The sequence below is a fragment of the Octodon degus genome, unplaced genomic scaffold (genome assembly GCF_000260255.1).
Source record: "Octodon degus isolate 3935 unplaced genomic scaffold, OctDeg1.0 scaffold00045, whole genome shotgun sequence".
Taxonomy (NCBI): domain Eukaryota; kingdom Metazoa; phylum Chordata; class Mammalia; order Rodentia; family Octodontidae; genus Octodon; species Octodon degus.
Genome location: NW_004524621.1, coordinates 12,408,219 through 12,420,012, shown reverse-complemented (window position 1 = coordinate 12,420,012; position 11,794 = coordinate 12,408,219). Strand labels below are relative to the sequence as shown.

General features: G+C 40.3%; 2 protein-coding genes across 3 annotated transcripts in view; one reads left to right on the top strand and one right to left on the bottom strand.

Annotated features, from left to right (window-relative positions):
- Window positions 1-2,497, bottom strand: part of Kif24 (kinesin family member 24) — an 86,173-nt gene extending 83,676 nt beyond the window's left edge. Inside the window, exon 1 of the mRNA XM_004632009.2 lies at window positions 2,399-2,497. The gene's annotated coding sequence lies outside the window, so the exon portion shown is untranslated. The remainder of the gene's footprint in view (window positions 1-2,398) is intronic.
- Window positions 2,498-2,791: 294 nt separating this feature from the next.
- The window catches only part of Nudt2 (nudix hydrolase 2), a 15,677-nt gene continuing 6,674 nt past the window's right edge, over window positions 2,792-11,794 (top strand). Inside the window, exon 1 of one of the 2 annotated variants that reach the window (XM_004632008.2) lies at window positions 2,792-2,885. The gene's annotated coding sequence lies outside the window, so the exon portion shown is untranslated. Of the gene's footprint in view, window positions 2,886-9,269; window positions 9,426-11,794 lie in introns of those variants that run through there. The other variant, XM_023716058.1, reaches the window with a different exon arrangement.

The window sequence follows — 11,794 nt, the reverse complement described above, 5'->3', positions numbered from 1 at the left end:
ATAAAGTTTAAAAAAAAACATAAAACCAAATTTTTAAGTGAAATGGTATCTGGGCTGCATATTTATGTGCTATACTGAGAAAAATGTAATATTTACATAAAGCCCTCCATATAGTCATTTGCTCAGGGTAAATGGCCAACAAATAGTAGTTACTGTTTTTATCTCTAGGAGAAATCTGAGTTTGTTGCCTGTATCAATTACTGAAAATTGATCATCACAAGATTTCTAATATAATTCAACTCTTTGATGTTCCAGATGAAAAAAAGGAAGTAAATAAGTCAGGTGTGGTGGCACACTCCTGCAATTCTAACTACTGGGGAGGCTGAGACAGGAGGATCACAAGTTGAAGGACAGCCAGCTTGGACAATAAAGCAAGACCCTAGTAGATAACTTAGAAAACCATCCACAGTGAATGAAATTAGAAACCAAACCCTGAATCTTCAGTCCAGTTTCTACTATATGTTACAGATCTGCAGCTTAGCAATAAGGTAGTGTTTCAAACTTTTATAAAAAGGTAATAAGAATTCTACGCTGCTCACAATTTGTAATAGCTAGATCTTGGAAACCCAAATGTTCATCAACTGAGAAATGGATAAAAGAAATGTGGTCTTTTATACAATAGAGTTCTACTCATCCATAAAGAAGGATAACCTGGAAACTTTTATAGGTAAATGGGTGCAACCAGAGACCACATTCATAAATGAAATAAACCATATGTACATGTGTAAACATCATATTGTCTTCCTAATGTGAGAAGCTGAAAGAGTAAATAAGATAAAAAAGGTAAAATAAGGTAATATGGGAAGAAACTTCAAAAGGAAAGAGAAACTGGGTTGGGGAATGGAGAAAAGAAAAAAGTAAAAATAAAAAAACATACATATAAAAGATAGTTAAGATAGTTATAATACTAATTTCTCTTAGTTCATTTAAAAGAAAGGTTTGGGCTAAAATTATTTGGACAATTAAATGCTGCTACTTTTATTCTGAGTAATTTAAAGATAACAATACACAATGTATTAACCATTGTTACCCCTGTTATCTTATTTTGAAATTTTGTATTTTTTTCTCTTTTTTATTTTATAAAAGACAAAACAAAAATTCCTAACAAAATCATAGGAGAAAAACAACAGTTAATACATTACATGTTGTTATCTGTAAAGTAGCTGCTCAAGGTACAAGATATGGGGATAAATTTTTTTCCAATCAATATTAGCATGAATCTTCCTTTTTAATGAACTGAGGAAGATTAGTAACTGACTTGCATTTTTTCCTTTTCCTACTGTCCTTTCCGTTTTCATCCATCCTTTTTCCTTTTGAACATTTTTGTCTTTAAAAAAAAATAGAAGTGTAAGCTGCTATACCTGACTTTTTCAATCATGTTTTAAAAAGTTATCATTGAGCTAAGAATTGAGTATAAAAAAGAATCATCAGCAATAAGACTAAATATATAGGCCATGCCTAAACAACAAAACCGTCTCAGTAATACAATTCTATCATGGACACCTGATGGTTACAAGGTTATCTGAGCTGTTAAATGCACTGAAGTAGAGACCACAATGCCTTTCTATAGAACATAAAGGAAAAAATTCTTTAAAACACCCTTAAAGTATAACAATAGCTGTGGGTCACTGACAAACTAAAAGGAGACAAACTTTCTAGCATATAGCAACAAAATAGTTTGTTTTAAGCAAAGACTAATAGTTTACTAAAACGTTCTGAAAGACCAAGGCTAAGCCACAACGAGAATTGGAACAACCCATTGAAAAAGCTTCACTGTTCACAGGGAAAAGGCTAACTTGAAACTTTGAGGCCCTTTTGCTTATGAGATTAGGGTGCAGTCCTCTTCAGTTCAAAATTTTAAAACCTCATGTCTGAATGGGAAAGATAACTGAACAAGGCATAAAGGAGAATCAGGTCCATTTGTGGAGAATTTAATTCAACTTAAATATATACCAACTCTCCACGATGAATTAATCATTATGTACTGCAAATATACATTAATAAAAGTAGATTTTGAAAGAAAAATACCAAACCAACTTAACAAATTTCTCTGTGAATTTGCAAGACTTTAAAAGTTTGTCTTCCAGTATTATATGGGAGGATGTTGAAAAATAGAGTTCACATAACCAAAGTGAAGCACTCTGAGAAGATGCAGTCAGTATGAGTTCAAAAGCAAGAAATACTTCACGAAGTGGCGTTCAAGACAAGTGTTGAAGCAGCAGAGAGGTGGGGAGAAGAAGTACAGAGTGGTGGGCATTCTGAAGAACCAGCAGAAACCCAACTTCCCTCACAAACGCCCGTTTCTCCATGCGCTTGGCAAGCGTCAGGCGCACCCTCTCCCGAGGGGAAGGCGCCAAGGCTTCCTACCGGTGCCTTGGTTCCCCCTTCCCATTCTCACCTCGGGGTCTTCACATTTCCTTCTCAAACCATCCCATCAGGGGACAGAGAAAAAGTGATCCCTTCTGAAGAGAGCCCCAAGGCTTCCCCGACCTGAGGCAACCCACTGCCTCCGAGTAAAGCCAGGCCTCATCCCCATGGAAACGCCGCCAAGCGCTAGTTCGAACACCCGCGCTGAAACCCGGGCGCGGGCTGTCCCGTACACTCACCAATAGGCATCCAGGGATTCCGTGACGTTTACCTCTTTCTCCACCAGAAAACGAATCAGAAATTAGAGGAAACAGTAGGCGTTAACTCTTCGCCCCGTTCTTCTGAGGGAGAGAAGATCTCGCGATGTTCTGAGGCCAGCCATAGACGCTCTGGAGGCGGGAGAAAAGCTCCTGCTATCCAATTCTGTCGGTCCCCAGAAGCTTAGTTGAACTCTTCTGATTGGTGGGTGTACTGCCGATCTCTGTTCAAGGCCCACCTCCTGCCTCTGTGGGCTTCCGGTGAGTAGCGTTTAGGCCGACCTGGGCTTAATTTTCCTTGGAGAAGATGGGGCTTAGACCGCTGGGAGTCTGCCCCTAACTAACCTCAAATTCGCTGCAGGGCCAAAGGTCGACACAGCGTTTTCAGGGATAACTTGAGGCGTGAACCTGTCAGGCTCCAACCGCTCACAAACCCTAGTTTCTGTCTGCACCGGCGGACAGGGGTGGGATTGGGTGGAGGGTTTCAGTGATCCGGTGCTTGTACCGGGCAGGTAGTGGTGAGGAGGGTCTTTAGAATCTCAGTGACCCGCGACTTCCGAGTTTAAGGCCTAGCGGTTCGGAAGCGCTATCTTCTTTTCCCTGGACCTCAGTTTTTACTTTGTTATCTGTTAAAACTCATGTTTTCCAAAAGAGATTTTGTATTTTCTAATTGCTTCATTGAGTTAATAACGATTGTAGCAGATTGTCACATGAGAGAGCGTCCCCTCCACCTTGAGAAAAGATAAACAGCTTAAACTGGAAGCAACCAAAGTGTCAAATATAAACCGCTAATGTAGGTTAAGAGCCCTGGTGAGAGTCCAGGTTCATCTCTCAGGTCAGTTTCCTTTTTCTTCCTGTGAAAAAAATGGCAATAATACCTCAGCGGGCTGCAGTGAAGATTAAATGAAATAAGAAAGGTTAGGCGTTTTGGCACAATGCCTGGCAAGCAGTAACTTCTCAAAATATGGTAGCTATTATCTTCATAATATGAACAAACTAGCCTTGTATACAGCCTACAGCTTAGTTACTGTCATCAACTACATACTCAATTTAGCTCAAAGGTAATTTTTACTAATATGGAAACATCTCAAAAGAAATATTTACCTAGTCTATATTAAAGGAAATTTATTTGGTCTGTGTACATCAGGAGTATACAGTGTGATAAATAGACTCACCATCTGTGTTACAGAAGATACAAAAAGCCAGTGCTTGATTCAGTGATCAATAAAAGTTAAGGGAGTTCCATTAAAACATTTCAGTTGACCTTTTATAACCCAAAAAATAAGTGTAACCCTCAAATATTCAGTAGCTCTAATGCATTAAACCCTACAATAGTTTTTAATTTTATTGAGACAGAGTCTTGATATGTAGTTCAGGCTGTAGCCCCTAAACTCACTTTGTAGTCCAGGTTGGCCTCAAACTTGAGCTGATTCTCCTGCCTCAGTCCTCTGAGTACTACGAATACAGGTGTGTGCCACTAAACCTGGCAGTAATGTTTTTTAAAACTCTACAACCATGAAAAATTGGAGTTATCTTTTTTTTTTTTAATGAGTGATAGAGTATCTTGCTCTAAGTTACAGTTATTAAATTTGGTAGATTGGTCTTACTGCAAAGTCAGCCATACTTTTCTGCATTGTGTGACACTTTCTGACTGAAAGAGAGTGAAACATTTGGAGTACTAGATTACAATAGCAGGTTAAACAGGGAATTTATAAGGAAGTGGATTGCAGAAGTACCAACAATGGGAACACATTCTCTTTCTAACAGAAAATCTCTACCTTAGGATTTTTTTTTTTTTAGTTCTGCCAGTTTATTTTTTTTTCAAAGTTTTATTGATAAACAGATAGCAATGAGACAGTTTCAAATCAAATAGGAAGTACGGTTTCAACAAATAATACACTGCATATATTCTTCTTAGTGGTTAATTGCTGTACAAGATGCAGACTTGTGATCCTATTTACAAACAGCATTAGAACAAATCATTCTATTCCTTAAGAGAATACAACTATATATCTATCCTAACCACTTTGAATACACAGATACAAAATGGACATTCATCGGTATACCCCATTTTTTCTAGGTTCCATTATTGAATATTATAGGTGTGTAAACTCAGCAAAATATTCTAAAAGAGTCCAGTAGCCCATAATAGCATTGGGTCTTCTGTTTAATTGGCAATGTCAGAAATTATTGACCTGAGTCCCCCACAGCTCAACATAGCAGCATGGCTTTTTTTCCTATATTTCGTCTTAATACTTTTCTACTGGATGGTTAAGACCAAGGTAAAGCAGGACCTATGCAACAAGAGTTGTAGCTTTTTGGTCTGAGAAGGTCAGTGAAATGCCCTCAGGATTTATCCTGAGATCCTGTACCTCAGATTGTAGAACCTTTGTCAGTGCAGCCATGTGGATGAGTCACGGCCATTGCTTGGCCAATGTGCTCTCTGTGAAAGCCTGAGAGAGTGTCTTCTCCCCATGTGACTCTCCTTAGGCCCACTCTACGTCATCGATCACTTTCCTCTGTGGCCCCATAATCTTCTTGATCAGAAAATTTGGGACACTACCGAGGTACATGACGTTACAGTACAAGTTCTCATATGTCCTGAGTCTTAATTGACCTTAGAAGGCTAGGGCCAAAATGTTGGCTTTCCTTGTAGCCCTCCTTTTTCTCTAATTTTGGTCTGCAAACTTAGGTTGTTAACCATCCAGAAGACAAGCTTATTATTATTATTCTACCTTAGGATTTGAAGAGACTGTGAAATAGTCCCAGAATTTTAGACTCATTTCCATTTACCTTGTGTTTAATCCATAACACTTCAACTTGTCCCAAACAGAAATTACTCACTTTCCTTCTACCCCACTTTCCCACAGTCACCTCATCAAACACCTCTCTCCCTTTCTCTTGGACTTAGGGAATCTCCTTCAAACAATAAAACACCAATATTGTCAATTTTTCCTTGAACTATCTCCTGGATTTCTTCTGTTATATCTTGCAGCCTGTGCTTTAATCTAATTACATGTAACTTGTCAACTGAACTCTGGAAATGGTTGGTTTCTCAGCCTCCAGACTTCTAATTGGTTTTGTACTTTCCTTGCTGCCAAATGTCTTTGTAAAATGTCAGCCCAAGCCAGGTGTGGTGGTGCTCAGTGTAAAAATCCTGAGTTTGAGCCCAGTACTAACCCTGCCCTAAAAAAAAAAAAAAAAAAAAGTCATCTTGACCAAATTACAGCCCTACCTACATCTAGTCAAAGGCCATATTACCTACAGAATATAAACTAAACTCTGCCAATGGAATGTCACTTTGTGCTTGGGGGTCTTCTCACGTACTCTTCCTTTTACCTGGAATGCCTCTTGTTTCCATCTTTATTATGCCTGGTAAACTAGCCATCTTTTAAGGTCTTTCTGAGGAAACTCTTTGACTTAAAATGTTTGTTCACTATTTTATCTTACATGTGTCCTGATGCACAAAGCCCACAGTAATTTTTCTCTCTAAATGTCTTCTACTGTCACTAATTTGTGAACCTGTAGAGAGTCAGGTAATTTGAGAATTTGTAGAATTTAACTTCATATCTATGCTTCAATCATGTACACTGCCTGTCGGGCTTCATAGTATTTAGCTTTATATCTGCTTTTTAACCCTGTCACACTGCCTGTTGCATAGGTGGAACTTGAATGACTTTAAATGAGTAGAAGAATATTCAAATTTTAATATCAGAATTCTCCAAGTTTGCTTTCCAGAATTGAACAGCAGATGGCACTAATACGCTGCCTAACAAATCTTCCCCGAGAACATTTTTTGTCCAACCTTGTCTGACTTTGGCCTCATCCTAGAATCCAGTATGCCATTACAGCAGAAATTCTTGTTTCCTTCAGTCCGTAGCAAAGATTGCAAAATGGCTCAGCGGATTGGTCTCTGTGAGAAGAAGGAGTTGGCAGATATTTAAGGGTAGGGGCAATTGAGAGACTCTTTCTACTCATGTTATAAGGGTCTTTTTCCTCCCTCATTTCTTATTTCTTTTCCTCTCTTTATTGTTGTTACAAGATAGAATTTTATTCATGGATGGGTGCCTTAGTGCTGCCCATCCCACAGGGGAGAAGGAAACTGGCTAATTGGAGATGATTATGATGTGGGAAGTAAGGGAGAGTTGATCTTCCTCCTCACCGTGAAGTGGCCTGAGCAAATTTTCTGGACACCAGGGCCTTATGTTAGATGTTTGTGTACTTGTCCAAGGCTAGTATCAAGATAATGCCCAGGCTGGTCATGGTGGTGCACTCATAATCCCAGCACTTGGAAAGCTGTGGCAGGAGGATTGTTATTAAGTTCAAGGACAGCTGAACTATTAGACCCTATCTCAAAGAAAAAAGAATTACTCTGCTCAGTATCTTGGTGCTTTTGAATCACTGGGCTACTGGGTATGGCTTTGAATGAGTGGTTTTAGGCTCCTGCTTCCCAGAAAAGAGCAGTGGAAGCATAGAAACTTTTGTCAGGTGGATACTTTTATTGGCCTTAGGCTCTCTTGTCCCTTCATAGACTGTTCCCTCCTCCCACCTAAAACCTGTTAGGGGAAAGGATATCAGCTAGACATTGTTGTGATAACCTCCAGATGATTATAGGCTAGAAATTTTGAAACTGAACGTGATTTCATAAAGTCTTGCCCTCTTTCAGGCTTATTTGTGCCCCAAATTATTCTTTCGTAGTGAGCAAAGCTGGTAAAGGAAAAAAAAATGACTAGAAATAGACTTAATTGGATTCAAATAATTGACGAGCAAGTATTTTAATCTTTTTTTTAAAATTGTGATCCCTATTTATTTATTTATTTTTGGTGGAACCGGGGATTGAACTCAGGCCCTTGCTCTTGCCAGGGAAGCGCTCGTTGTCTTGAGCATTAGAAACAACAGTTTTAAGCCCTTTTACAGGGGGCTGGGGAGATGGCTCAGTGGAATAAGCACTTCCCTGGCAAGCGCAAGGACCTGAGTTCAATCCCCGGTTCCGCAAAAAATAAAAAAAACCCTTTTACAGTATAGCTGACAGTATGCATGTTTTGTTTATACCATGGTGGTATAGAAGCATTGTTTATACATAAAGGGATTTAGACATGAGGAACAAGTCAAGAGGAGGATTTGGGCAGCTCTTTCTGTATCTAAAGGTATCTGAGGCTGCAAGTATGGCTCAGTGGAAGGTGGAGTGCTTGCTTACTGTGCTTAAGGGACTGGGTTCAATCCTGAGTACTGCATAAGTAAGTAAATAAATAAATAAATGTGTATTTACAAAGGCTTTTGGGGTCAAACTGTGTGTGAAGTAGCACTCTGATTAATTTAATTAATACATTGGAACACGTCAGCCTAGCAATTTATCTATAAATTCTTTTTTTGGCACTAAAATCCTGAACCTTCTAGGCCATAAGGGAATTATATCTATAGAGAAAGCCAAGAGCACTTTTCCTTAGCTTCTGAAACCTTCTGATGACATTGAAAGGTTTTTTGTTCAGGTTTTTCTAACCACCTCAGGCACTCTGCCACTTTTCTGAAGTGTGAATTGCCTGCTGTCAGCCTAGAGTTCTCACCTCCACAGTCCTGGCTGCAGTCTTATTTGCATATTGGATGCTATGTTCTTTAACCCCCTGAGGTTTGTATCCACTTGGAATCTGTGTCAAAGCTGGCTGCTCTCAAACCCCAGAACAGTTTCAGCTCCCTGGTCTTCAGAAAACCCCCAACAATAGCTCCATTGACTTTTATGTAAATGACACTCTTCAGGAAAACACTGAGCTATTTCCCAGGGCCCCACAACGTACTCAAACATTTGTTTGAGTGGGAGGTGGGAAGAGCATTCTGTTGAGTCAATGAACATCTGTTGAGAGCTGCTGTGCTGAGTCCCAAGGAAACAGCTCTGGTATTCTGGCTTTTCGCCACTAGAGGTACCAACAGAAATTTGCTGTACAGGTATGCATGCTTATGATGGCTTTGTACTGTGTCACTTGAACTAAGCTGGAACTGAGTTTCTTAGGATTATCTTCCTATCCTGTTCCAGGTCAGCACTGCCCACAAGAAAATTTTGTATAAGATTAGAAAGCCGAAGTAAGTAGCAGTACAGTGAAGGACAGAGCTGGGTGTAGGCATGATGGCAATGCATGTGCTTTGATACTGGTCAGTCACTTACAGCCTTCTGCTTCTTTGCTTGAACCCTGTGGCAGAAATTTGTGAAGTGATTAGAAACCAGAGAAGTAATGCTGCACAGAGAAGATAGCATCTGAGAGAAAGAACTAGAGGGGTGCTTATATAGTGTGTATGGAGAAGGGACAAATTCTAATAAACAACTGGCTTAAGCCAAACAATTGAAAGTGAGTAAGGAGTACTGCCTTTCTAGGAGCATCATCCTTTTAATAATCTATAGCACAGATGGACTATGAATTTCTGATTCTAGTTCTTCTGGTTCCATTGAGATGAACTTTTGGCTGATCTAGTTCTTAGATATAATCATCCCTAGTGACATCCACTTACATACATTCTTACTAGGCTATATCTTTTCATCACCCTACAATTCTCCCACCACCCCTATTCCTTGCCACATAGGAAAATATTGACATGGTGTCCATTCCCCTATAGCTCCAAATGGCCACATAAGGCCTAATATTTTGTCTCTTGCAGGAATATTCCCTTTCTAATGCTGTATTCATGGTAGTAGAAGTGATATAGAGGGTACTGTGGAGCTTCCTTTCTTAGGCAGGGCACTATGCCCTCCAGTCTTGGAACTCTAAGTTTATCAAGGGGCTCCAGCATTTATCCTGTGGAGTTCTACCTGAGGCAAGAGTGAAGTATACTAAATCTGTCATTTCTAATACTTTATGGACATTTTTAGAGGAAGGATATGGGATTAGTTATCTGTTTCTGTCTAAACTGAACCAGTAAATTACAAGCTTTGTTCTCCAGTTTTATGGTGACAGAGTGCTTCCTTTTGGCTTCCAGGATGGAAAAAGTATTCAGCATAAATAAGGAGTCCAGGAAAATAGAGCATAGTGGGTTTTTGTTTTTTGGTAATTTTTAGGGAAGGGTCTACAGGGTGTTCAGGGTCTCACTACTAGATCAGACTCAGAGTGACCTGCCTGTTTACAGCTTCCCAAGTGCCAGGATTACAGGCGCGCGCGCCACCATGCCCAGTCTCAATCACCATCTCAGTGCACTCTAGGGATGGGGCTGGCATGGCAAGCCTGGGGATCAAACCCCAGCACCTGCATCTGCTTGCAGGCGCTTTAATCTGCTGAGCTGTGTAGCCAGCCCTAGAGCAAAGTGTTTATTAAAGCCTACTGCTGCTTTACATATGAATTTTAAAAAATCTTTTTATTTATTTGGTACAGGGTCTTGTTACAAAGCTCAGACTCACAGGATCCACCTGTCTCAGCCTCCCCAGTGCTGGGATTATAGGCATGTGCCACTAGGCCCACTTTTGGTGGCTGGCACAATGTGCCTGGGTTCCAGAGCCTGCACGGTATGCAATACCAGGGATTGAATCCTGTTCCTTGTGCTTGCCAGGCAGGCACTTAGACCACTGAGCTATCTCCCCAACACCTATGTATGAATTTTTGACTCAAAAAAATTGTACTGTACACACTATTCTGAACCATGTTTTTTTTTTCACTTAAAATGTCTGAATGTCTTTTCTTACAAGCAGCACATTTAGTTCTCCACTTTTTAATGGCTTCCCACTATTTTATCATATAGATGTACTGTACTTTAATGATTCTTTTTTTTTTTTTTCTTTGCAGAACTGGGGAGTGAACTCAGGCCCTTGCACTTGCCAGGGAAGCACTTCTTCTACTGAGCCATCTCCCCAGCCCCTTGTACTTTAATGATTCTAATACAGACAGATGTTTCTGTTTTTCTTCCTTTCTTTTTTTGATAATGCAAACATCTTTATATATCTTAAGTATGAATTCTGTAATGGAATCCTGAGAAATGGAATTTCTAGGTCTAAAAGCATGAGCATTTTGTTTTTATAATGATCAAACCACCTTCCTAAGGGGAAGAGCATAGACCAGTGGTAGCAGACCTGGGGCACAGGTGCCATAGTGGGCTATTTGTTAGCACTGAAAGCTCTAAAAGGTTCCCCATCACTGGCATAGACTATTTCAAAACCCCCTATTTGAGTTCATTTTCAGCCCTTAAAAATGCTTCTTTATGGGCTTGGTGACTCCTGCCTATAACCCTAGTACATGGAAGGCTGAGGCAGGTCAATCACCACAAGTTCAAGGCCAGCCTGAGCTACATAGTGAACTAGCCTACACTACATCGTAGGACCCTATCTCCTCCCACCCCAAAATGTGTTTTTTTAGGTTTAGGAAGCTTTATGGGGCTAGAGATTTAGCTTGCTAGTAGGGCACTTGCTTCACATACCCAAGGTCCTGGGATCAAGTCCTGGGGGAAAAAATAAATGGGAGATGGTCTTGGTGTTGGGTGTTTGATTTTCTGATGAGAAACTGCCCTTCCCTGAAGTAACCTTACCATTTATTGTATTCTCACTCCTGAGAATTGCCCTGGAACAAGTTTCAATTTGGGCCTGACTTTTATGCCTTTGACAGCCTCCATCTCATTTCTACTGAGCACCACCAAAGTGCTGTGGAGGGCGGCAGCCTTCTCTGCGTGAGCTCTGCTGTCACTGAGCATTGGGTTCCTTCAACCCTGCTGACACAATATGATAGGGGACTTGTGCTGCCTGCACTACTCCCAGCCTTCACAATATTTAAGATACCTGGCTTTCTTTTGCTTTTGCCCTCCCACTTTAGGACCTTTGCCTATACTTTCCTCTCTACTTGAACCACACTGTTTCTTTGCTTTTACTGATTTATCCTTGACTTGTCCTTTTCTCCTTTGCTGCGATATCCCTTGTTCCAGGAAGCTTTGCCTTATCCCTGAAATAAAGTCAGGCTGCTCATCACACATTTTCTTCTGTAGCGTGTGCTTGATTAGTCTGCCTCTCCCATGAAATTATTAGCTGCCTGAGGGCAAAGACATAGCACAGGGCTCAGCATGACAGATACAACTAGCCACAGATGGAAAATACTCACAAAAATTGCATCATGGGGCCAGGGAGATGGCTCAGTGGATTAAGCACTTTCCTGGCAAGCGCAAGAGCTTGAGTTCAATCCCCGGTTCCACCAGAAAAAAAAAAAAAAAAA